This window comes from Diceros bicornis, chromosome 14, assembly GCF_020826845.1.
Source record: "Diceros bicornis minor isolate mBicDic1 chromosome 14, mDicBic1.mat.cur, whole genome shotgun sequence".
In the NCBI taxonomy this organism is placed as follows: Eukaryota; Metazoa; Chordata; class Mammalia; order Perissodactyla; family Rhinocerotidae; genus Diceros; species Diceros bicornis.
The window spans coordinates 63,432,175-63,459,142 of NC_080753.1; the positions used below are offsets into that span (position 1 = coordinate 63,432,175).

Below are 26,968 nucleotides of genomic sequence, written 5' to 3' on the forward strand. Positions count from 1 at the left end.
AGATGAACGCAGACTCAGATATGACCAGACAGCTTTAAGGAACTGCTTGAAAAATCAGCCTAGTACCTTGCTTACAAGGTTTCAGCAAAGCAATCTTAAAAAAAGATCTTATATTGTCAATCACTGTTTTTGCTTCATTAATATAAATAATCAGGCCAAGTACATACAAACAAGGTAGTTTTACTATGAATATCTTTAATAAAAATGGGGGTTGTTGTGGAGAGAGGAAATATGTTTACACCTTTGTACATATTAAATTCTAGTCCTATTAATTGTCTTTAAGGTTTTGTTGTATACTTGTAAGCTAGAATGGATCCTAAATTCTGCTAGTTTCCTTAGATCTCTGGCTATGATACTCCAAACTGACATTTCCAATTTTACTGCCCTTGAAATCTCCTTTGAAGGGACTATGCTAGGCCCTCCTCATTACCCAGATGTAGTCAAACTTCAGGGACTCAAGCCTTGGGTGCACATCTCACAGCTGAAGAAGACTCCACCTGACATCAGGTCCTGTACAAACCCAGGGGACCTCCAGACCAAATTGACCAGGAAGAGAGTCAGCTGACATCTGAGGCAGACAGCTTTCCCAAGATGACTGGACCAGGCCTGTGTACCCTCTTCCCAATGTTGTTACTTACTTTGTTTTCTCTCTTTCTTTCCTGGAAGGACAATGTCCTTGTTCACATTTCCCAATCCCTTGTGAAAGGGGAAACCTCTCCGATTGCTGGATTTGGCATCAGAAACTTCGGTCTGTCCGAGACAGTGATGACCCCTTGGTTCACCCTATAAGCAATTTCACTGGGATTCCAGATGCTGCTGCTTGTCTAAATTGATCTGTTGGCCCATTTTACTGACTCAGGTTGCTAAGCTCACCTAAACTTGCTCCTTGCTTTAATTTAACCCAAATTTGGAGGGAAAAACAAGGTCTTTTGAATATTCGTATGAAAAATTCTATGGGGCCACCAGTGTAACCCAGGCCATCTGTAAATTTCTTGATATACCCGTGTATTAAGGCAACCTTTTGGTGTGTAGCAATATAGTATCTGAGCCTTGGTTATATAATGTTAACTCCTCTATGCTGATGAACTAGTCTACAGATAATATCACTTATGCAGGACCCTTATGTACACCCGCTGGTTACGTCTTCATCTGTGGAGGTTTCAGTAATAGCTTTTATGCTTGGGCAACTCATTACCTTGACAGCTGGAGAATACAAGGACAGTGTGCCCTTGTTGTATTCACTGTCCTATTCCCTCTGCATAACCAAACAAGAGACTTCTCATTGGTCTTTCCCATTGAATCTCCACAGTTGCTCTAAACGAGAGCTTCCAGGAGGCATAAGAGACTCCGGGTTTGCCTCAGTGGGAAGAATTTTCTTCCCATGGATCAGAGTGAGTGCCAATGGACAAATGACCAGGAATCTCTCCCTGATTCTGGAAGAGTTGGCTGACTCCACAGCCAAAAGAGTTTCAGCTCAGCGACAGTCGCTTAACTCATGGGCCAAGGTAGTTTTGGATAATTGGATAGCCCTTGATTATCTACTTACTGAGAAAAGAGGTGTCTGTGCAGTGGTGAACACCTCCTGTTGTACATGGATAAATGCCTCTTGGGAAATAGAAATGCTATTATGTAAGATTAGGAAGCAAGCACATTGGCTAAACCATATTCCACCTCACAATCCACCATCTTTTGGTCTCTTCAGCTGGTTGTCTGGGCTCCTGGTTTAGAACCATCCTGCAAATTGGGCTTGTTGTATTGTTCGTAATCTTACTTTGTGTACTTGTTTTGAAGTTCTGTACCTATTGCCTGTCGAACCTCTGTAGAAATGACATACCTAATAAGGTGATGTTTGCTCAACAATTTCAAATGACCTCCAATGCTTACAATCTTGGAAAAATAACAGAGTTTAGATGGAAAATGCCTGCGAGTTCTCCCTCCTAATCTTCCTTGTTACTCAAATGTGGCCTAAATGGTTTCCGACTGCTATGCACTTTCCCTCCAATGTAGGACACGACAACCAGGAAAGGTCCTACCTGGCACCGAGGGACAAGACCACTACATGCAGAGAACCTGACTGTTGATCAGCAATGTTTTCAGAGAAAGATCTTGATCAAAAGGGGAGAATGTAAAAAGGAATGAAAGAAAGCTTAACTAAATTGGAGACTGGAAGGCCTGTAGGGGGAGCTCTCATGCCCCATCACATATCCTTAATGACACCAAACAGGAAGAGACAACACTTGCATCTTGGGCAGGAAGTAAAATTACTTTACTACTAAAGGAAATCTCTCCCCCACCCACAACAGCCCTGCCAATGAGAAGCCGTTGCCGCCCTGAACTGTTACTTTTCCCCAATGGACTTTAGTTTAGAACAGCTCCTCCCTACTCCCTCCCCCCGCTTTTTCTCCTATAAAATAGCTCCCCTCCTTTCTTTTCTGGGTTTGCCTATGGTTCTCCACAGCATGAACATCCCAGATCGCAATTCTTTTGGCTATTCCCAAATAAACTCATTTTGAGATAAAATAACAGGAAAATTTGCCTTTTAAGTTGACAAAACTATTTGGGTAAATTAATCTATTTACAGTGCTTATTCTTCTTGTTTAGGAAAATGGGAGGAATCTCCATTTATTCAAATCCTTTTTTATATCTCTCTGTCTAGATTTTAATGTTTTATATCAGCACCACACAGATTTTGTTTTTCTTGTTATGATTATTTCTTAATTTTATTGTCATTATAGCAATAGTAAACAAGAGCATTTTTCCTCACCTGATTATGGATGGCATATAAGTAAATAATTGAAGTTTATATATACTAAAGAGAAACACCATTTTTCTCTGTTACTACTAAACAACACTTTTGACATCAGTTGTGCAGGTTTTTCCACAGCAAGCGATTCTCCCATTCTCAGGGACACTGACTGGATGTCCTACAATTTAACTCAATTCTGACACTAACTGCCTGGAGTTAGCTCAGACCCTACAAGTTAAGGGCTCAGTCCCAAGAGACTGCCCCCACTTCAGACACTAATTGCAAGTCCCAGGTTCTTACTGTACTTCTGACTGATGGGTTATAAATGGAAGTTTCCAGCACCCCCTCCTCAGGTTCAATAATTTGCTAGAATGTCTCACAGAACTCAGGAAAGTGCTTTACTTCCTATTATTGGTTTATTATAACAGACACAACTCAGAAACAGCCAGATAAAAGAGACACATAGGGCAAGGTATGGGGGAAGGGGTGTAGAGCTTCAATGCCCTTTCCAGTGCACCACCCTCCCAGTGCCTCAATGTGTTCACCAACCTGCAAGCTCCCCAAACTCCACCACTTAGGAGTTTTTTGGGGCACTTCATCATATAGGCATGATCAGTTATGAACTCAACTTCTAGCCCCTCTCCCCTCCCTGGAGAATGGGGGGTGGGATGGAGAGTTCCAAGCTTCTAATCATGGTTGGGTCTTTCTGGTGACCAGTCCCATCCCGAACCTATCCAGAAGCCCACCAAGAGTGGCTTCATTAGAATAAAAGATGCTCCTATCACTCAGGAAATGACAAGGGATTTAGGAGCTCTCAGTCAGGAACTGGGGTCAAAGACCAAATATTAGAACAAAAGATGCTTCTATCACTCCTATTACTCAGGAAATTACAAGGGTTTTAGGAGCTCTGTGTCAGGAACTGGGGACAGAGACCAAATATACCCTACTTATTATGTCACAGCATTTATCGTGTTTATCGCCAATTTGGTGAACTCTCAGTAATTTAAGAGATTTCAATATGTTCTCTTGGGTTTTCTGTTATATGATTAGAAAACTGGCAAATGATCTGAAGAGGAAGCACATTCTTCTAACTGTTACACCCCTTGTTTCTCTTTTTAATGTATTGTTTTGCCTGTGTCTTTTTTTTTGCATTATCCAGAAATTCTGAAACAGAGTGTGTAATCGCCATGGAAATCCTTGTGCTGTTCTTTGTTATAATTTAGAGGTTGAGGGGCCAGCCCTGCGTAGCGGTTAAGTGCGCATGCTCTGCTGCTGGTGGCCCGGGTTCGGATCCCGGTTGCGCACTGATGCACCGCTTGTCAGGCCACGCTGTGGCGGCGTCCCATATAAAGAAGAGGAAGATGGGCATGGATGTTAGCCCAGGGCCAGTCTTCCTCAGCAAAAAGGGGAGGATTGGTGGATGTTAGCTCAGGGCTGATCTTCCCCCCACACACACAAAAATAATAATAATTTAGAGGTTGATAATATCCAGTATTGATGAGAATGTGAGAAACAGGCACTCCTCTACACTGTGTGTGGGAGGGTGAACTAAGGCTTTCTGGAGGGAATATAACAAACTCTTTCAATTTTAAATGAATCTTGTCTGTGGACCAGCATTCTCACCTTTATATATCTGTTCTACAGAAGTATTTGCATACATACTCAGACATGTTCCAAGTTTTTCTCTTCAGCATTATTTTTTTAAAAAAATAATTCAAATCTATAGGGTTTTTTAATTATTATTTTTTAATTGTGGTAAAAAAAAACACCCATAACATAAAATTTATCATCTTAACCATTTCTAAGAGTAGAGTTAACATTGTTTTTGTTTTGTTTTGTTTTGTTTTTTTATTGATGTTTTAATGGTTTCTAACATTGTGAAATTTTGGGTTGTACATTTTTGTTTGTCCATCACCATATATATGACTCCCTTCACCCCTTGTGCCCACCCCCCACCCCCACTGCCCCTGGTAACCACAGTCCAGTTTTCTCTGTCCATGTGTTGGTTTATATTCCACATATGAGTGATATCATACAGTGTTTGTCTTTCTCTTTCTGGCTTATTTCACTTAACGTAATACGCTCCAGGCCCATCCATGTTGTTGCAAATGGGACGATGTTGTCTTTTTTTATGGCTGAGTAGTATTCCATTGTATATATATGCCACATTTTCTTAATCCAATCGTCAGTCGAGGGACATTTAGGTTGCTTCCACTTCTTGGCTATGGTGAATAATGCTGCAATGAACATAGGGGTGCATAAGCCTCTTTGGATTGTTGATTTCAGGTTCGTTGGATAGATTCCCAGTAGTGGGATGGCTGGATCATAGGGCATCTCTATTTTTAATTCTTTGAGGAATCTCCATACCGTTTTCCATAGAGGCTGCACCAATTTGCATTCCCACCAGCTGTGTATGAGGGTTCCTGTTTCTCCACATCCTCTCCAACATTTGTTGTTTTTTGTCTTGGTGATTATAGCCATTCTAACGGGCGTGAGGTGGTATCTTAGTGTTGTTTTGATTTGCATTCCCCTGATGATTAGTGATGTTGAGCATCTTTTCATGTGCCTATTGGCCATCTGTATATCTTCCTTGGAGAAGTGTCTCTTCATTTCTTCTGCCCATTTTTTGATCGGGTTGTTTGTTTTTTTGTTGTTCAGTTGTGTGAGTTCTTTATATATTATGGAAGATCAACCCCTTGTCAGATGTACGTTTTGCAAATATTCTCTCCCAGCTGGTTGGTTGTCTGTTCATCTTGATTCTGGTTTCATTTGTCTTATAAAAGCTCTTTAATCTGATAAAGTCCTACTTGTTTATTTTTTCTTTAGTTTTTCTAGTCTGGGTAGGCATGTCATCCGAAAAGATTCCTTTAAAACCAATGTCAAATAGTGTGTTGCCTATATTTTCTTCTATGAGTTTTATAGTTTCAGGTCTCACCTTCAGGTCTTTGATCCATTTTGAGTTAATTTTTGTGAATGGCGATAGCAGATGGTCCACTTTCATTCTTTTGCATGTGGCTGTCCAGTTTTCCCAACACTATTTATTGAAGAGACTTTCCTTTCTCCATTGCATGTTCTTAGCACCTTTGTCGAAGATTAGCTGTCCATATATGTGTGGTTTTATTTCTGGGCTTTCAATTCTGTTCCATTGATCTGTGTGTCTGTTTTTGTACCAGTACCATGCTGTTTTGATTACTATTGCTTTGTAGTATATTTTGAAGTCAGGGATTGTGATGCCTCCTGCGTTGTTCTTTTTTCTTAGGATTTCTTTAGCTATTCGGTGTCTTTCGTTGCCCCATATAAATTTTAGTATTCTTTTTTCTATTTCTGTGAAGAATGTCATTGGGATTCTAATTGGGATTGCATTGAATCCATAGATTGCTTTAGGCAATATAGACATTTTAACTATGTTTATTCTTCCAATCCACGTGCATGGGATATCTTTCCATTTCTTTATGTCATCATGGATTTCTTTCAATAATGTCTTGTAGTTCTCATTGTATAGGTCCTTCAACATTGTTTTTTAATAGCAAAAAGGGAAAGAAAAAGAAAGGAAAAGAATGAAAGACAGAAAAGAAGGGAGAGAGAGGACACAAGGACAACAAATGAAGTGGAATTAATCCAATTTTTGTCTTTCCCTCAATAGGAGAAGAATTTAATTCATTTATATATTGGAATACTATGAGGAAATTTTAGAAAAATTGTGACAGGTCTACATGCAGTTCCTGAAAAAGATCATGAAAACAAATTAAGTGGAAAATGTAACTTGCAATACAATGTGTGTAGTATGATGTCATTTGTGTGGACTAAACCCTATGTGTATATATAAATTCATGCGTGTGAGTGATGGGAAAGGTTTAGAAGGCTACACCTTCACTACTAACAGAGACTGTCTCTGGGATGGGGGTATAGGAGGAAAACTTCCATTTTTTTCTCTGTATGTTTTCATATTATTTAAATTTTTAACTAGGAAAATTTTAATCCTGAAATCTGCACACAATCTAAAGAAAGAAGAACTCCAGAATACAACCTTATGTGCAATATTCAGTGACATGGCATTGAAATGGAAATAAAATCTATATAAACAGTTTTTTTTTTTTTTTTGCTGAGGAAGACTGGCTCTGAGCTAACATCTATTGCCAATCCTCCTCCTTTTTTTTTTCCCCAAAGCCCCAGTAGATAGTTGTATGTCATAGTTGCACATCCTTCTAGTTGCTGCATGTGGGATGCGGCCTCAGCGTGGCCGGAGAAGCGGTGCATCGGTGCGCGCCCGGGATCCGAACCCGGGACGCCAGCAGCGGAGTGCGCACACTCAACCGCTAAGCCACGGGGCCGGCCCCTAAACAGTTTTTAAAGTATTCTTTTATTCCCTGTTTTTATAAGAGTTTTTAATGAGAATGGCAGACAACCATTTACCTCTCTCTTTTCTTGAGTAAGGTTTATTTCCATCTTTTCTTCTTTTCTGGAAGAAAAGAAGATTTATTTCCACCATTGCACTAAATGGTCACCAACACCCTCCTTATTCCTAAATTCAATAGACATCTGATTTCGGGGCAATATTTGACATTGTTGGCGACTTCCTCCTCAAAATGCTTTTTGCCTTAGGGTCCTGATCTTCCTTGTACTTTCCTAACATTTCTTGCTTAGTCTGATTGTCTGGTGCTTTCCTTTGTCCATTCTTTGAATGTTGCTATTCCTCACAGGGCTGGCCTGGGCCCTCTTGCAGCCTCTCTTTCCCAAGCTGATGTGGTCCACCTCAATGGTCCAACTGCCAGCCCAGAGCTGATGCATTTCACTTCTGGATATTTAGCTTGGATCTCTCTCTTGAAGACACCAAGAGACTCTAGACCCACATCTCCAGGTGCCCATTTCATCCTTCCATTTGGATACCCAACAAGTACCTTTATCTCAATTCATATGAAGCTAAGATCATCGCCCACCTTCCCAATCCTCCTCCTTTCATTTTCAGCTCTGGGACTGTAAGATCCACAAGAGCAGTAATCAGGTTCGTTTCATCAACACTCCATACTCGGCACCCAGGCCAGTGTCTGGTACTTCTTATTAGATATCATTGGAGTGAACTGAAAGGCAAGACAATCCACCCAGTCACCCCTGCCAGACAGCAGGATACCTTCTTCCCTCTGTCACTCTGCCATGCAAATTTAGATGCTACTCACTGGCTACCATTATCGCTCATCTAATTCCTGCAACAGCATCCTCACTTGTCTTCCTTTCCTTGATGCCTCCAATTCATTCTCCATACTACTGGCAGGGAGATCTTTCCCAAAAGTAAATCTGGGTAATGCTAGCTGTACAACAGAAACCCTCAGTCTCAGTAGCTTAACACAATAGAAACCTATTTCTTGTCCACTATAAAGTCAGAAATGGTTGTTCCAAAGGGTGATTCAAAGACCTAGGATGCTTGAACATTCAACAGCCACCTTCCAAGAACTGCAGAAGAAAGAGCATGGAGGGCAGTGCCTGGAAATTGCATGTACCACTTCCACCTGCATCCGATGATGAGCACTCAGTCTCATATTCACACCTGATTACAAGGAGCCTGGAACAGATGGTCTGGCTGTATGCCCAGGCAGAAGAGGACCTGAGTCTTGAGATCAGCTTTGGTAGTTTCCCACTGATTTTAGGGTAAAGATTAAACTCCTTCATAGAGCTAACAAGGTGTTTTAGGAACTGAGTTGTGTTCCCCCCAAATTCATATGTTGAAGTTGTCATCCCCAGTACCTCAGAATGTGACTATATTTGGACATAGGGCCAAATATAGTGAGAGAGAGAGAGAGAAACAAGAGACAGAGAGACTCTATAATTGAGCTTGACTCATGTCCCCTGGATATGCCAGACATTTGGATATTGCCCAGGAGAAATGTCCAGGGAGTGCAAATATCGATTCCAACGAACCAAAATGAGCCAAACTAGAGTTACCTGGCCTCTCAGGGCTTCAGTTCCTTGTCTGTGAAATGAGAAAGCAGTTTGATTGTGATGTGAGGGTGGAAAATGTTCACAGAGTTGGGCCACACAACCGTGAAGGTCAAACACACTTGGAAATACAGCTGAGCCTCCAAAAGGGGGCTGTGACTGCAGGGACCAACTGCCTTTCTTCTTTGTTCCCTGAGATTTGAGCTGCTTCTCTGACTCATCGCAGGAGCTAAAGTTGTTTGCACAACGTAGGCAGGACAAGGGAAGGTTTCTGAAACCAGTAAACAGTTAGGAAGTGATGATTAGGTAGCTTGTAACTAAAGTTTTTTTTTCTTTTTTGCAATTACTAATTATAGCTTTTAGTTGTTCCCCTGCCCATTGTTAACTGTGCTGCTTAGGCAATATGCTATCTGACTGCCACTAGGTTCCTGTAGATAACATCTCCCTGGCACTGGGGTCACCATGGTAATGGGTGTTTGAGCTGTTTTTCAGGAATTAGGACCCCCTTGTCCAGCTCAGACCAGTTGGGACCACCAACCCATCAACTGGGCCCACACAGATGCCCAATAAGTGACCTTTTAATGTCAAGAGGCTAAAAACTCCACCCTCAGATCATGCTAACACTGCCATTTTGTGAACATGTGTCATATGAAGAGGCATGAAGTTTGACTACACTTGCACAGATTATCAATTACCTCACCTCTCCCCACCTCCGATCATTTATCTCCACACTTCAGACCACCTTGCCCCCTCCCCTTAAATATCCCTGAGTCCCCATTTTAAGGGAGGTGGATTTGAAAGTTGTTTTCCTGTTTCCTCACTCGACTGCCTTGAGATTAAAACCCTCTCTCTGCTGCAATCTCGTCATCTCGGGGTTTGGCTTTCTAGGCAACAGGCAAAAAAGAACCCGGTTTGGTGACATTTCCAGTCCCAGACAGTGACACTGACTCCCAAGAAAGCTGGCTGAGTCCTAAGACGCCCCCCTGCCCCCAGCTGCTGTGGGAGCCGGGTCCTGACCTTCCAGAGCTATGCAGTAAGGAGGTCCAGCTGGACAAGACTTCCAGCTCCAACGTTCTTCAAGCCTGTGATTCTGGATCTCTTCTTGACAACCAGGCAAAGGTGGCATCCACACAGCCTAAGCCACCCACTCCAAGGAGAGGTGGATTCCATTGGAAAAAAAAAAGCTGTGAGGTAGAGAAGATGGGGTTTAGTAATCCCTTCCTCTTTTAGGGGAAGGAGGAAATAACATTTTTAAATCCTGCTATGTGCCAGAGACTGTGCTAGGCACTACACATGTATTATTTTACTTAGTCTTCACAGCAACCAGGGAGGTAAATACTGGTACCCCCATTTTGCAGATAAGAAAACTGAGGCTCAGAGAGGTTAAGCAATGTATTCAAGTTCATTTAGCTAGTGGGAGGCAGGCAAGGGAAATGAAGCCAAGGCTGTCAGACTACAATGTCAATGCTTTTCCAAACAGCCATCCTTAGTCTTTTCTCCATCTGCCAGTCTGGGCATGGGCCTGCACTGTCCCACTCAGGAGAGAGCCTAGGAGGGTCTCTGTCCACTCTCATGCCCCACCTGTCCCCCAACTCATGATGCCTGCGTACAGAGGGCCTTGCCCGGATGCCCTCCTGTGGCTTAGCTGTTCCATAATGGAAACCATGTGCTGCCAGTGTTTTGTCCTTATTTTCTTTAAACGTTAATGAGTCTCTACTGCTGGAAGTTTCAGGCGAGGCGGGCTGGGGGACGGCAAGGGTAGCTGGGATCCGAAGCTGGATCTCTCTAAGGAGGGCCGGCTCTCTGTGCCCCAGGCCCCATGCCACCACCCTGGAACAGCAGGCTTGGGTGGACAGGATGAGGTCATTCAGTGTAGGAAAATGCCTAGAGTGAAACCAGGTTGGCCCAGAGATTTATCCCCAGACCTCTGGGTGGAGGGATGCGGGAGCAAGGAGAGCGGCTTTGCTTTGTGGTGGAGACCAGCTCTCCCAGTGTCCAGCACCACCCCAGGCTGCCCCACCGTGCCCCGCCCCGGCCCCGCCCCGGCCCCGCCCCGGCCACCTAGGCCCTGTGGCTGGGGATCATGCAAGAGGAGAAACTGCAGTTTGAGTTTTAGGAGGGAGGGAGGAGAACCTGGGCAAATGCTCTCAGTGTCAGTCTCCTGCTGGTGCACATCTCCCCGGGAACACTGGGGCCCACGGGGAGTTCACTGTGGCTTTGGGAGTGGGCAAGACCAATGGGATCCAGGGATCTGGTGTGTGGCTAGGATTAGAAAACAAAGAGAGGGCCAGGTTGCCCAGCTACACTTGCACTAGCAGGGACAACACCTCAATATCCATTTTCTTAAGGGCATGGCTCTCGATTTCCGTTCAGAGAGAACCACAGAGTAGAAGCTGGGAAGGGTCAGGGAGGGCAGGCACTGAGAGCCACGGTGTTATGTCCTTATCTGAGCACTGACTTTGGATATTGACAGTATGTGACCTGGGATTAGTGACTGACGTGGGGAGAAGCCTGGTGAGGCTAATATTTAACAAGTCTGCACCAATGTGGCCTCATTGGTTGTGTTAGGCCAGCAGTTATTCTGATTGGCCAGTGCCCAGGGTATTTTCACTTCCACTCTGGGGTCTGCCCTTCTGGCAGACCAGCTCTATGACTCCCTTCCACCTCCCAGGAGGCACCATCTCCTTGGTCAGTGGAGCCTCCCAGAGGTGAGCTGAAGATGGCAGCCAGGATTGGGTTCCAAGGGGAGAGTGTGCCTCTCTGAGGCCAAAGCCTGGGGAAGCAGAGCTCCCAGCCAGGCATCCAGTTCCTCAAAGCCCATCCAGGAGAACCAGTATGGAGGCAAGGGCCAGGAGGACTCAGGTCATGAAAGGACAAGGGTTCTGGGCTTACCTAGGGCAAGGAGAGGAGGGCATGGCAGGAAGACCTTCTAGGGTCTGCCAGAAGACCCTTGTCTGGGAATGCTCTGGCGGGGGGCCAAGAAAAGCTCTGCCCCAGAATATCTCCCCTAAGTGGCCCGAAATTCCAGAAATCAAGATCCCCTGGGAGTGTTTGATCAGCCACATATGTCATCAAAGCTGAGAGGCAGCATAGTGTTCAGGTGCCTGAGCTCTGCATCTGGGCTGCCTGCCGTCACCCTTATTCTGCCTCTTTCTAATTGGACCATCTTAAATAAGCAACTGTAGCTCTGCACGCCTGAATTCCTCATCCGAAAGAATACCTACCCCAAAGGGTTGTTTTGAGAATTAGGGTTGTGATGTACTTGGGACACTATGTGGACCACAGTAAGGGCTCAATAAATGTTAGCTTCTGTTATTGTTTTAAATTAATCAGATTGCTCTTTTCCTAATGCATAGTTAAGCCCACAGAAAGTGGAGAATGAAGTTTTTTATGGTAAGGTGGTGAAGAAAAGAAGTGGAAGGAGGAAGAGACGTTAATTAATTATTGCAGGCTCCTGGGGGAGGGGCATGGACCTGGGGCCTGCTCTGCTAGAGGCAGCACGAGGGAAGGTCCCGAGTGTGAGGGCAGGGCGGGGGGAAGCATGGTTGCAAGTGAAGAGGCTGAAAAGGAGCAGTGATTTAGGTCTCACAGGCCTTACCCTTCCTCCCTGATGTCAGATGGCCTCTGGGAGCTGCCACTGGCGCTGTTCCCTCCCCCAGCAGACACAGCCTCCTGCTTCACCACCGCCTGGCCTTGCTGGGCATCACTCTGCTGTGCAGAGCTCTCTGAGTGAGAATGAGGGAGAAAAGAGAACAGTGGGCTTCTCAATTACCCCTTCCTTTCCCCAATTCCCTGGGCTGTACCACAGCTCAGCCACTTCTCCCCTCCAACCCCTTTAACATTCTCCTGGCTGTGTCTGAGAAGCCACTTGTCCTTCTTGAGGACAATAAATTGTCAAACACACAATGATACATTTCTCTTTTTGCTCTGGTTCCAGACCCTCCACGATAGCTGCCCTCTGTGAAGCAAATGGCATCCTTGCCACTCATCTCTGAAAGAAACTATGTGAAGAAAACCCTTCACACAATGTGTTTTTTCCTCCCCTGTCTCCTCTGCTTTGGTCATGCTCTTCCTGGGGGCAAAAAGAAACACAGCTGCCCAAAAGCCCAGAGGCTTCTGCTGCAGAAGGAGGAGGAGTTATGTGTAGTCATTAGAGCTGTGTGCCCAAAGTTGCTGGTTTTCCTCCCTTCTAGCACATGGCAGGATTGATATTTTTGGCTCCTTGTGGGGCCATATGACCAGTTCTGGCCATTGAGTTGTGCGTAAAGTGACGCACACAGGAATATTTGACAGTTTGAGATCCTCTAGAATTTTTTTTTGTCCCTCTAGCATGGCATTAGCAACGTTTGAGATGATGGCTATTCCACTGGCCTGGGTCCTCCAGTGCTCCTGACTATCTGTGATGGACATATAGCCTGAAGAATAAATGACTCTTTGCTATTTTAAGCCACTGAGATTTGGGGGATTATTTGTTACCACAGGGTAACCAAGTTGATCCCGACTGATACAATAATACATTATTTTTTTCCACGTCCTTGTGGGGCTGCTCACGAGGACTTCTGCCAGTGCTGTTGGAATGAGAAGGGAAGTGCAAGATGTGGTAGGAGCTTGAAGATCTGTGATAGTTTCCTTTATGGCACTTTTTACATAAACTCAGAGATTTTATTGTCTTATGGGAAGGCACTAGGCTTGGAAAGAGTTGAGCAGCCTTCAAGTCCAGGTCATGCCTCTGATTCACTAAGGAACCTTTCCTAAGCCACATAACTTCTCAGAGCTTTATGAAAAAGAGATAATATCAGCCTGGCCTACTGCTTCATGAGATATTTGTAATCCAGTGAAATATGTATGTGAAAATTCTTTAAAAAATGTTAAATATTTTGTGTATTAGCCATAAAAATCTTGGCTATATAATCTCTGAAGAATTTTCTAGCTCAAAAAGTCTCTGTGACTGTAGAAGAGTTTATTCAAGAGAATGAATCCAACTTTTACACTGGAAACCCATATCGTAGATGGAGAAAGTGTTGCCTGACCTAAAAAATAGTTCTGACTATGGGCAGGATCATACACCAGATGTACAGCGTCAGGAGCGTGAGGACCTTCAGCCTAATTCAAACTGATGCAGTTTTAAGAGTCTTCTCTTGGATGCCATCTCTGCTGGGGTACTCACGTGCCCCATCTTTGGGAGTTGGGGATTCTACTTGGCAAGACCTCCTTGTCCTACATTCTTGCTTTCCCTCCCCCAGGTGAATGACTTCCTTGTCCCTCCTTCCCCTTTGCAAGTTCCCCGCTGTATATCATAGAAATTCAGGGCTGGAATGAACAATAGAAACATCTAGCCTAGGAGTTTGGCTACATAGGAAAATCTCCTGAGGAGCTATTAATCCTATTCTGGTCTGGATATTTTCTTTTTTTCAGTGTATTCCTTTGTAGTGTTTGAATTTTTATTTATCAACATGTAGTTTTAACAATCAGTGTAATTAAATCAATAAAAAGAAAACAATGAGGGGCACATTGAAGTTTGCGCATAAGATTAGTTCTTCTCCTTGGCCTCCTGGGTAAGGAGTGAGGGCGCATGGAGCAGTTTTAAAGACTGGCCTACTATTAAACAAACAATCAAAAATCACCAAAATGCCTAGCTTCCACTGGAATTTTAACTTAATTATTTTAGGTTGGTGCCTGAGCATTGGCATTTTGAAAAACCTCCCCAGGTGATTTCTACGTACTGCTAGGGTTGAAAAACATGGATCTAGTCAAGCAGTTCTCCAAAGTGTGGTCTCTGTATGAGCAATATCGGAATCACCTAGGAATTTGTTAGAAATGCAAATTCTTGAGTCCTCCCACCCAGACTTCAGCAACTCTGAGGATGAGACCTTCCAGGTTCTAATGAATGTTAAAGTTTGAGAAGCACTGATCTAGCCCAACTCCTTGTGCCACAGGTGGTGATGAACCTGAGGCTCAGAGGTTGATAAGCAAGTTGATATCACTTCTAATTCTAGCCAAGATGGAGTCACAAGTATTGGATCTACCCTCCCTTTTTAATTAACCATAAAACTGGACAAGATATATGAACCAACTGCTTTCAGGTATTGAGCAGACCGTGCAAGGCTGTGGTCTTTGAGAGAAGGGCAACACATGAGATGAGTTCCATATTCTGCTGGGGTGCACTTTCCAAACTGCAGCACAGGGAGGAGGAGCCCAAACAGAAAGGAGCAGTCTCAGTGGACAGAACAAACAGAGATTGGTGTCCAAGGTTGCTGGAGCAACTCGCATTTGCAGGACATGGCATCACAGAAGGGGGAAAAACAGAGACAGAAGCCCTCAAAATATGCACAGGAGTTTCCTTTAGTCTTTGACTGAATACCATTCTGCAAGCACAGGATGAGATTCTGCAAGATTGGCAGAGAACAGACTAGGTCATAAGGGTTGAACTGAGATTCCAAATTGCATGGTGCTGAACAGTGTTAGGTTTCTGAACTGCCAGAGGTAAGAAACCCCTGCTGAACAAGTTTGACATTTAGTCGAGAGTACGGAAAGCCCAGGTCCTAGGACCAGGGCTAGTATAGCTCAAGAATAAGGGCTACTCCAGACCCTCCCTAACAAAACCTGACCTCACCAGCAGCAAGCTGAGCCACCAACTAAGAACAAAACTCAACTCTAGTTAAAGGAAGGCAAATAATCAGTAATGTCTAGCATAGAGTAAAAAATTACTAAACATACAAAAGTATAAGTAAATATGACCGATAATCGGGGAAAAAAAATCAGTCAATAGAAACAGACACCAAAATGATACAAATATTGGAATTAGCAGTCAAAGATTGCAATTCAGCTGTTATAAACATGTTAAAGGATTTAAGGAATACTTGGCATAGTGAGTGAACAGATGGGAAAATTCATTAGAGAAACCGGAAAAAAAAAAAGAAAATTCTAGAACTAAGTCGGAAATGAAAAACTTGATAGCTTAACAGTGGATTGGACATTGTCATAAAAAAAATCAGTTAATTATATACATCATGATTTTTTACCCCTAAATACTTCAGTACGCATGTCTTATTTTTAAAAAGGACATTTTCCTACATAACCATAATACCATCTTCACACTTATCAAATTATTTCCTCATACCCAATCCATATACAAGTTTCCCTGTGGTCCTGGAAATATCTTTTACAGCTTGCTACTTCAAATGAAAATCCATTCAAGAGTTATGCATCAAATGTCATTGTTATCGTTCTTAAAACTCTTTGAATCCGGAGCAGCTTCTCTGAGCAATGCCTCCTCCGCCCTTCACTTTCAGAAACATTGACTTTTTGAAAAAATCATTCTTGTACAATGTCCCACAAGCAAGATTGCTGTTGGTATTCATTTTAGTTGATTTCAGCTACAATAGGGTTGGGAGAAGAAAAGATGCACAAAATAAAGTATTTCTGGATCTTTATGTCTATAGCTGCTAAATCAGCTAGAGATGTCCTATCTATGCGTATTTCACTTAACAAAATATCACATGGACTTTGTTCAATGTCCCTAAATGCAATTCTATGGCATCTTTTTACTTTAATAGTCAACGTTATCACTTTTTCTTTATGCTTTCTTCCTTTGGGGTTATGCATAGAAAGTCCTCTTGGCAGTAAGATTGCATAAATATTCACCTGTGTTTTCCTTTACAGTTTTTATAATTTTATTTTTCGTATGAATCCACTTTGGAATTTATTTCAGACTAACATAGGAAAAGCCAAAATTTTAAGGTAATAGGTTTTTTGTGTTTATTAGAAATAGTGAAGATGTTAGTAATTCAGTTTTATTGTACAAAGGACATGGTAGGATTCCCTCCAAATGCCCTGCATGTGTAGCTCTGTCCTGAGGAACAAGTTAACTTGTGTGGCAAGAACAGGGAGATCACAAAGTGCTCCAGATGTCCTTTTATTAATTAGCCACAAACGATGAACAGGAATATGTGAACATCACAGCTTTAATTACAGCTTGTGCTCGGAACACTTCTTTATACCTTCAGATCAGCTGTTAATTGTCATTTTTGTTCATGGTTGATTACTCCTGAATGGAGCACATTTCAGTCCACCGAATATTAACACTGCTGTTTGGCCTCTTTCTAATTTTATCATGTGATCTTTCCCTGAATTTTTTTTTTTTTTTTTTTGGTGAGGAAGAGTGGCCCTGAGCTAACACCTGTTGCCAATCTTCCTCTTTTTGCTTGAGGAAGAGTGGCCCTGAGCTAACATCTGTGCCCCCTTCCTCTGTTTTGTATGTGGGACACCTCCGCAGCATGGCTTGATAAGTGGTGTAAGTCTGCGTCCAGATCCAAACCTGCAAACCTGAGTCACCAAAGTGGAGCATGAAACTTAACCACTACACCACCAGGCCAGCTCTTCCCTGAATTTTTGAATCTCCCAGACAAAGTCAACCCACCTCTCTGTTAAGACAGGAAAAGACCCCGTGGCATTGAGTAGAAAGATTTTCTTTGGTAAACACCCACTGTTCCGTAGGAAGCTGAAGGGCAACACCTCAGGTCCTCTATTTTTCCTTTTTTGAAAGGTGTTTTCTGTAGTTAGAGTTGAAGACGTTCATCAGAGTTTCCTGTCACTTCTCTGACATGAACAAACTGGGAACTGAGTACTTGCTTAGAATGGCCAAATAGGCTCTTTGGAGAGAAGACATATGATTTCCTTTCACTAAACCATGCCTAATGAGATCATGACTGATAAGAAAATATAGCTATGAACTTAGAAACACTATCAGAAGTAGGAGTAAAGTCTCTTGAGAGGTTTTTATTCATACCAACCAGTTCTCTCGTACCAACTGGATGTCCAACAACTCAATTCAATTTTGGGCTAACTACCCAGAGTTAGCACACATACCACAAGTTGAAGGGCTCAGTCCCACAAGACTGCCTTCAGAAGTGGGGATGCCAGCCACAAAAGGTGTCCCCCAAATACCTACTTTTCTGCCCAGAATGCTACAAATTCAGGGTTCCCACAACCCCCCCCCCCCATTTGATAATTTGCTAGAATGACTCACAGAACTCAGGAACACACTTTACATACTGTTACTGGTTTATTATAAAGGATATAACCTCATAGGGCAGGGTATGGGGGGAGTGGTACAGAGTTTCCATGCCCTCTCTGAGCATGCCACCCTCCCAGCACCTCCATGTGTTCACCAACTGGAAGATCTCTGCACCCCATTGTTTGGGGGTTTTATGTAGGCGTGATGGATTTATCATTGGCCACATGACTGAACTCCATCTCCAGCCCCTCTCTCTTCCTCTGAGGTCAGAGGTGGGGTGGAAATTCCAACTCTCTGATCACCTCAGTTTTAGGAGCTCTATGACCGGAAATGAGAACAAAGATCAAATATACTTTTTATTATGTAACAACCATAAGTGAAAGCAACCTCGCAGGAAGCCTGAGAAATGATGGGAATGACTACTTGAGTCAAATCCTAGGTCTGTGCTAGATTATGGAGGACAAAGGGAGAAGCCACAAAAGTATACAATAGAGTCCCTCCTTTAAGGCCCTTAAAATCCAGCCATGAAACAAGATGCACAAACCGGCCAATTGTTTCAGGCTTGATCCTCATCACAACAGGTGGCCCCTCTCCATCTGTGTGTGGCCAGTACTGCTGCCCCACTCTGTCCTCTTCACAGTGCAGTCTTGCGTGTGTCACAATCTGGGATTGTTGGTAGGAAGCTGACTATCTCAGCAGCATAATTTTTAGGATTTTCATTTCTCAGAAAAGTTATTGGCTATTTAGGAACGAGAAGGATTGTTTTAATAGTGGTATTTCCCCCAGGACTTTAAAGAATCTTGCCAGAAATTTTATCAGGCTGAGCTGGAGGGGCTGTCCTTTGCTGAGGCTGCAGAGGTGTCCAGGCAACACACAAATGCTTGCATGGCAGAAAGGACTGAAGGTGAGAACTTTAACTTTTACATTGTCTTTAGGATTTCCATGAATATTTCTGCCACAGATAAGGTGGTAAGATTATTACATAAGGAAAAGTGCTCTATTTTTACTTATTCTGGGAGATTTTTAAAAAAGGGTTTATAGTAATAGTCATCAGCAAATGAATTTTCTTTTAGTTAAATCTATACTTATCATTAGAGCAGTAATATGCCTCATAGCTCAGTAAAGTGCTCATAGCAGCCAAAGAATTGCCTGCTATTTGAAGCAGTTTCCTTCAGTTCAGCTTAGTTTAAAGAAAACACAAAAGAATGTTGACTTTGGCCCAGACACAGGAGATACAAAAAATCTTGCCCCTGTACGATCTTTGACATTATAAGTGGGAGTGAGTCTACATTGAATAGCTCCAGCCTACCTTCCATGAGGAGCTATAAGAAGCCTCATTACTCCCAGCATCCTGTGGGGATCATATTAGGACCTTCCTCCTAGGGGTTGTATTGTGAGGATTAACTACATCAATGTATCTCAAGGCCTTTGGACAATGCCTGGGACATGACAGGTCCCAGTGAGATTGTCAGTATCTAATCCCAGACACCTCACCTTCCACAACTGTCCACACCACCATTCCAGTCAGAAATGGGTGCATTTTCCTCATGCCATCCTCCCAATCCCACCCTGGATTTCTCCACACCCAGAGTGGCAGAATTCTCTTCATTCTTTCATTCCTTCCATCCTGAAAAGTTTTCTTCATAAAGCCAGATGCAGCTACAATTTCACTATATTCAACCTGCTCATCTGTTTTATAAACATTTATCTATTTTATAAACTAATATTGTTCTATTTATTCTTAACTTCTTTTTGAAAGAATTATAATTTACCTTCTTGCAGAGACAATAGCCAGCCCAAACTCTCTGAACTCTGTATTGTTAAGAATAGTTTCAAACACCCTGTGACAACTCAGGAATTACTGTTTGATGGCAATAGTAAATTTATATTAAATTGATTGTAGGCATGAGAACCATAACACATTTTGAGAGGTTTATCCTCAATTCATGATATGTTCTTTACGTATGTTGTCACAGCACGTGTGTTTAAGTATTGCTTAGTCCTATTTTCTTTCTTTTTTTAAAAAGACAGAATTGTAGAGGTATTGCCTGCCAATTCAATTGATTTATTGACAGAACTGGTCCTCATCAATGCCATATACTTTAAAGGAAGGTAGTCCAAGCAGTTTGATGAAAAATATACAGAAGGAAAGTCTTTTAAAACTAGCAAGACACATAAGACATAAGACTATGTCTACCTGTGCAGAAACTGTCTTAAAACATTGGGATACTGTTCTGGGATGAATTGTGTCCCTTCAAATTTGTATATTGAAGTCCTAACCCCTGGTACCTCAGAATGTGACTGTACCTGTAGATGGGATTTGGAGGTACCTTTAAAGATGCAATTAAGGCAAAATGGGATCACATGGATGGGCCCTAACCCAATATGACAGACGTCCTCATGAGAAAAGGAAATTTAGACACAGACTTACAGAGGGAAGATGACGTGAAAAGATATATGGAGAAGACGGCTGTCTACAAGCCAAGGAGAGCGGCTCTCAGAAGTAACCAACCTTGCTGGCACCTTGATCTTGGACTTCCAACCTCCAGAACTGTGAGGCAATAAATTTCCATTGTTTAAGACCCCCAGTCTGTGGGACTTTGTTACAGCAGCCACAAGAAACTAATTCAGATCTCAAGAATCACAGTGATTTCTTCCAGGCTTTTGAATGTAAACAAGTGCCTAAACATCAGAGATGATTGTCTGCATCATGTGAGTATTCTGAGTCAAGTTTGTTACTGCCCAAGGGGTGCTCACCTGCCTGCCGCGAGACATGTCAATAGTCAAGAGGCAAAGAGGTAGGAGAGAAAGGACTTCTTATTACAGCTTGCTAGCAAGGGGGAAGATGACCAACTAATGTCTGAAAAAATCATCTTACAGAAAAAAGACTACAGGCCAGTTATATATATGGGGCTGGTCTCCAGGTGTGGGAGGCAGCTGATCTCCAGGTGGGGGCATCCATCTGATCTCTGGGTGGGGCAGATATCTGGTCTTAGTTCCTGATAGTCTTTTGTTTTACTGGATATGCATCAGAGACCAGAGCAACGGCCTATACCCTGATCTTTCAGTTGTCATTAATGATGGCTATCAGCATAGACTCTCTCCCCGGGGGGCATCACATTCCTAAGGAACAGAGTTATCAACTTATAGCAGCTGGGAGGGGCCACAAAATCTACAGAGCATGTCTGGGTTAGTTAGTCAGAGGTCATTCAAAGTTACAACGGGGTTTGTTTTCTACAATATGGCTTCCCTTATGTCAACTTTGTGTTGAGCCGGTATCAAGTCTATATTTTTAATAAGTTAAGACCATTTTCCTTCCCCTTTTGATTATCTAGTTGTGGTCATTTGGTTTCAATACACTGGCTTTTCCTTAGAATGAGAACAAACAGGGCGGATGTCCGTCTCGTTGGTCTGCACAGCTCCAGGGAGTGCCATTCACATTGAGTGTGATGGGCATGTCATCCCCGGAGGTGAGCAACCCTGTGGCCCTGCTGTCCTCTTGCTGAGACCTGACGCATTGTTGAAATCTGGGAGGAACCGTGAGAAACAAGAAGATAGGTAAAACATGGTCTTCTTCTTCAAAGAGTTTACAGTAGTATTGTAACTACAGGACCAGGAACAGAATTTGCCACCCCAAAATATGCCTCTTTGGCATAAGGATTATTTTGAGCTGAAGATTATTAAGAAAGAACAGACACAGGAAAAGCTCTGAAAACTTAGTAGAAGTTACCTTTTTGTAAGGGAAAGTTACATTTATAAGAGAAATCTCCCTTTGTAAGGATATCTCCCCAGAAAAGGGGGATGATCTTATCTCTAGAAACTCTTATCAATGCAGAAGGCAGTGACATAAATCTGCATAACAGCTTTATCCTTGTTTACTGTGCTTTTGCTGGTAACCTCCCATAGCTGACCCCATCTTAACAACAGAGTGTTAAAGCTGATTTTCAGGGGCAGCAAGCCAGCCAGGAGCATGTGCAGAAGAGAAAATTTTGGCCTGCCAATCAAAACTCATCCTGCCAGTGCTTCTGCATACCAGCTGGCCCTCTCTAATCCCTTAAACTTTACCCCAAACCTTTGACTAGTGAGACAGATTTGAGAGCCTTGCCTCCTGTCTCTTTGTCAGTCAATTTTGCAATAAAGCCTTTTCTTTCTCAAAGGAGGTGCCCTAATCATTGGCTTTTTATGCACATCAGGCCACGATCCTTTAGCCAGTAACAGTATATGAAAGAAAAATGAGTCCATATTTAATATGAGATAGAACTTGATAATAAAATATATGTGTATAATACTTTTATAAGAAAGCACTTTTAATCCATGATGTATTTGATTTCTAAAACAACTCTAGGCCGCAGGCAAAGCAGGGACCATTATCTCCATTTTACAAATAAGGAATTCAGGACAAAAATGTTTAGTAACTTGTCTAAGATCACAAGTGGCAGAACTGGGACTAAAATTTAAGTGCTTGATACAGAGACAAACCAGAGAGGAGGAGGGAGGTTAAACTCCAAAACTCAAGAGAAAGGCTGATGAGCTGAGCATCTGATAAGGTGTCGGAGCCTAAGGATCTGATCTGCATGGACAAAGGTGTGAAGAGAGAAAACCCATAAAATGGTCACAGAAAGGATGGACAGAGAAGAGATGGGGACTAGTGTTGTAAGGGCTGAGCCATATTTAATTTTTACCTAATTCCAGGCCATTCTTCATGATCAGTGGAATAACATAATCTTGAAGGCTGGAAGACTGTTTAATTCTTGTCTTCCCAGAACTTCATCTGATTCCTGGCACTTTAATCAAAAATGCACTGGAAATGTTTATTGTAAAAATAACTGAAGTCCTGGTTCTGAGGATGATTGGCAGCCACACAGAGGCGCGTTTGGGTTTGGGAGATGAGGTAGGGAGGGCCTGAACCAGAGGTGGGGCCATGGGAAAAGTGACTCTGGTCAGAGAACTTGTTTGTGTTTGCACAGTAAGAAGACTGTGTATTTTGACCAGGAAACTGCCTGCGGTCAGTTGGAGAAAATTATATGAAAACAAACTATTTTTTGCAGACCTTGGGTCAGAACTGTCTCATTCTGTAGTTGCATGATAAAAGAAAGGAAGGAAGGAACGAAGAGAGAAGGGAGGGAGAGCGGAAAAGGGAGGGAGAAAGGGTGGGAGGGAGGGAAAGGTCAGTAGAAATTCTTAAGGCCTATTATCTGTCATCCTTGCCTTGTGGACCATAAACACAGCTGAGCCCTAACCAAAGGGGAATTTCTCATGTCCCTTTCTTCCTCCTCAGCAGTAATCTCTCCTCCCACTTCAGGAATTTCATTCCGGGCTATTTTCAATCTACCCCTCATGAAAACAGAAAAATAGTTTATAGCCACTTGTTTATATTTGCTGTTCCACATCTCAGTTTAAACACCGTGTCCTCAGGAAGGCCCACCAGACTTGGCTGGATTGCGCCCTGACCGCGTGGTGCCATGACCTGGGGCCTCCCACTCAGTATGGCAGTGCTCTGTCCTGCCAGTGGTGCATTTAAATCCTACCCACTCGGTCTGCTCTGTGAGGGCAGGAACAGAGCCCAGCTTGTCTTGAACACTGCAGAGGGCTTGGCACAAAAGGTTTGTATCAATAGATGGTGAGTTAATGCTTAACCTAATGTCTCTTACCTAAAACAACATGTTAGCTGGGCGTTTACATTTTCCATCTTCTACCACTCTTTGTATAAGGAGAGCTGCTTTCCCATCCTAAGCGCCTTTCTGGTAATCAGGCCACAAAATTTCCTGCCACAAAACGTGATGGAAGAGCCAGCCCTTAGTGAATGGGGCATGTGGACAGTGATTTGGGGAGCCACACGTCAGCCACACGTTGTCACACATGCAGCCTTGCCCTTTGCAGATGACTCAGGTGGGAAAGGTCAGAGGCAGTGACACAAAGCGTTGCTACCCTTCCCACTCACCCTCCACACTGAATAGCATTTTTTTTTTTTTTTTTTTTGTGAGGAGATCAGCCCTGAGCTAACATCTGCCAATCCTCCTCTTTTTTTTTTTTGCTGAGGAAGACGGCCCTGGGCTAACATCTGTGCCTATCCTCCTCCACTTTATATGGGACGCCGCCACAGCATGGCTTACCAAGCAGTGCGTCGGTGCCCGCCCAGGATCCGAACCAGCGAACCCCGGGCCACCGCAGCGGAGCGCGCGCACTTAACCGCTTGCGCCACCGGGCCGGCCCCTGAATAGCATTTTTTAGGGAAAGCAAGAAGGGGATGCTTCAGCTGATACTGCTGAGGCCACACCTTGGGAAACTTTTTATTTTCTCCTTTACTAATATTTTTATTTTATTTTATTTTCTAATTTTTTTTGGTTGTGGTAAAATTCATATAACATAAAATTTACCATCTTAACCATTTTAAGTGTACAGTTTAGTGTCATTGAGTATATTCACATTGTTGTACAACCATCACCACCATCCATCCACAGAACTCTTTTCATCTTGCAAAATTGAAACTCTGTCCCCATTAAACACTAACTCTCCATTCTCCCCTCCCATCAGCCCCTGGCATCTACCATTCTACTTTCATACTTACATTCTACTGTCTCTATGAATTTGATTGCTCTAGGAACCTCATATAAATGAAATCATACAGTATTTGTCCTTTTGTGATTGGCTTAGTTCACTTAGTATTTTGCCCTCAGGTCTCATCCCTGTTGTAGCAGGTGTCAGAATTTCTTCCTTTTTAAGTCTAAATACTATACCATTGCAAGTATATACCACATTTTGTCCATTCAGCCTTCAAAGGACATTTGAGGTGCTTCCACCTTTTGGCTGTTGTGACTAATGCTGCTGTGAACATAGGTGCACAAATATCTTTTTGAGACTTTGTTTTCAATTCTTTTGGGTATATATCCAGAAGTGGGATTACTGGATCATATGATAATTCTATATTTAATTTTTTGAGGAACCACCATACTGTTTCCCACAGTGGCTTCACCATTTTACGTTCCCACCAACAGTGCATAAGGGTTCCAGTTTCTCCACATTCTCGCTTGGTAACCTTTTTGAAAAGGCATTGTGCTTCTTCTTTGCTCATTTTTTCAATGATCAGAGGTCTTTCCAGCCTGGCTCAGGCTGCCTATCAGCAACTCTCCCTTCACATCACCTCCCACCCTCAGTTCTGCTTTCAGCAAGGCAACTCCTCTCTGCTGCTACCCCAAACCCAGCCCAGAGCCTGTAATCCTCTCCCCTTGGCCAACACGCTGAGACAGCACAGTCAACGCTATTTTCTTCATCTGACATCCAGAGGCACTGCCATATGCTTCCTCTAGCCCGTCTTCCTCTAGTCCCCATTCCCAGGCGGTGTCTGTGCTCTGAGGGGAATTTCTTGTTCTGCGTCACAGGCTGGTAGACACTATTCATAAACATTCCACTGTTTGTTTTATCCAAAACAACTGGCCTCCCTAAGAAGAGTATTCGTAAGTAAAGTGAAATTAGGGCTTCCTACACCTACCTAGTATGGAAATGCCTGTGGGTTTCAGTCATAACAGTTAGTTGCTCTTTTTCTGAAAAGCCATTAGTACACAGATAGCTCCCTCCTTGTATAAATTCTTTGGGCATTTTATTATAGCAGAAACTTTTTGGACCAAGTTTCATTTTCATTTTGAGAAGGAAGAAAATATACCAAGAACAAATCCTCTTAGCACTTCAAAATTACTCAAATGTCAGATGCAAAACTGCTGACAGGCTCAAAGATGTAGGCTAAATTCTTTGCCAATAAGACGAGAAACGCTTTACTGTCGGGTATACAGTAGTTCATGGATAGATTCAGCGTAGCCAGTAATATACAAAAAATACAACAAATTACTAATTAGTAACTAATCGATTATTTGAAATCAACTTCACTGTCATCTTAAACGAGCTATGGGGTATGGGAAACTCAAATATTCTTGAACTTCAACTCCTTTTTGACCTGTGGCTTACAACTCCATAAACACCTCCCTACAGGATCCAGGTGCCAATGAGAGCTAACCTCAGGGTCCTTGAGGACCTGGTGTAACCTCCGGGCCTTGAGGCACCAGGCAGCAGAGCCTGTGGCTCAGGGCCACTTGTTTTGGGCCTCAAAATTAAACTGTGAAATTATTTCCTAATGAGAGTATATGTAGAGTCACAGAGACAGATACACTGAAAAGATGGACAGAAAATACTTTAATTATAAAATTTAAGCTCATGTCCCATAAAAGAAACTACATAATGATATTTTATAAATCCTATAGTTAATCCTTGGGGATAGCATAACTATATTGCTATCTAGTTAACTAGTTTTAAAAGCGTCCATTTGATAAATATAAAATTTTAAAAACTATAATGCTTGCCGTTTCTTCATTTTTTTATTAAACCAGGGAACTCAGAAAATGATATTGGCCTGGGCTTCTCTGAGCCTCTGTAAGGCCCTATATCATAGACAGAGGACTTCAATGCCACCGTCCTGGGTCTTACACAGGAAAGCAGCGCAGGCCTGAGTGGCTGGCCCACTGTCTGGACCCTAGGGCTCTCTCCTCTTTTTTCCAGGTGGAAAATGAGCTTATGTATGAAAAGCTCAGCAAGTGGACAAAGTCAGGCACAATGGACAATGAGGAAAACTGAAGTATGGAGTCTGTTCTTGGCAATTTGGGAACTACTGATGCCTTCGACAAGACAAGGCTGATTTTTCTGGAATGTCGTCCAAGAGAGAGCTGTCTCTTTCCAAGTTTGTGCACAAGTCCTTCATGTAGGTCAATCAGGAAGGCACAGAGGTGACTGCTGTGACTGCCAGTGGTCGAGGTAGCAAAATGCACAACCCTTATAGAAAGGTTTAATGCAGACCACCCCTTCCTTTTCTTTATCTAGCACTACAGAACAAAGAGCATTCTATTCTGTGGAAGGTTCTCCTCTCCACAAGCCAATTCCTCTGGCTGCTTTGCTCTATTCTCCTCTTTCCTATCACAGTATGCATGCAGTTGACCTCAGCCCCGCAGCAGGGAGAACCCCCAACGAAGGGGCTCATTTGAAACTATGCGCTCAGAACTTAATGATACGAGCACTTGCACTTTATGCTGAAATTTTCAAACAACTTTAGGATGCTCTGGGGTACATTGGAAATTAGACCAGGAGAGGAATGATAATTTGCGTTTAGAAAGAAAATGCCTATTCTAGATTTGGAGGAGCAAATGGCTGTTCATAGACTGTTCTCAAATTTTGTCGCCAAAGGGTGCATCTCCAATCCCCTGGATGTCCCTCTGTCAGCACTCAGAACTTGA

At 42.9% G+C, this 26,968-nt stretch overlaps 1 pseudogene; it reads left to right on the top strand.

The window, feature by feature from the left end:
* The first annotated feature begins 1,409 nt into the window (after positions 1-1,409).
* On the top strand, positions 1,410-19,878 carry LOC131413392 (serpin B8-like; annotated as a pseudogene).
* Positions 19,879-26,968: the final 7,090 nt, after the last annotated feature.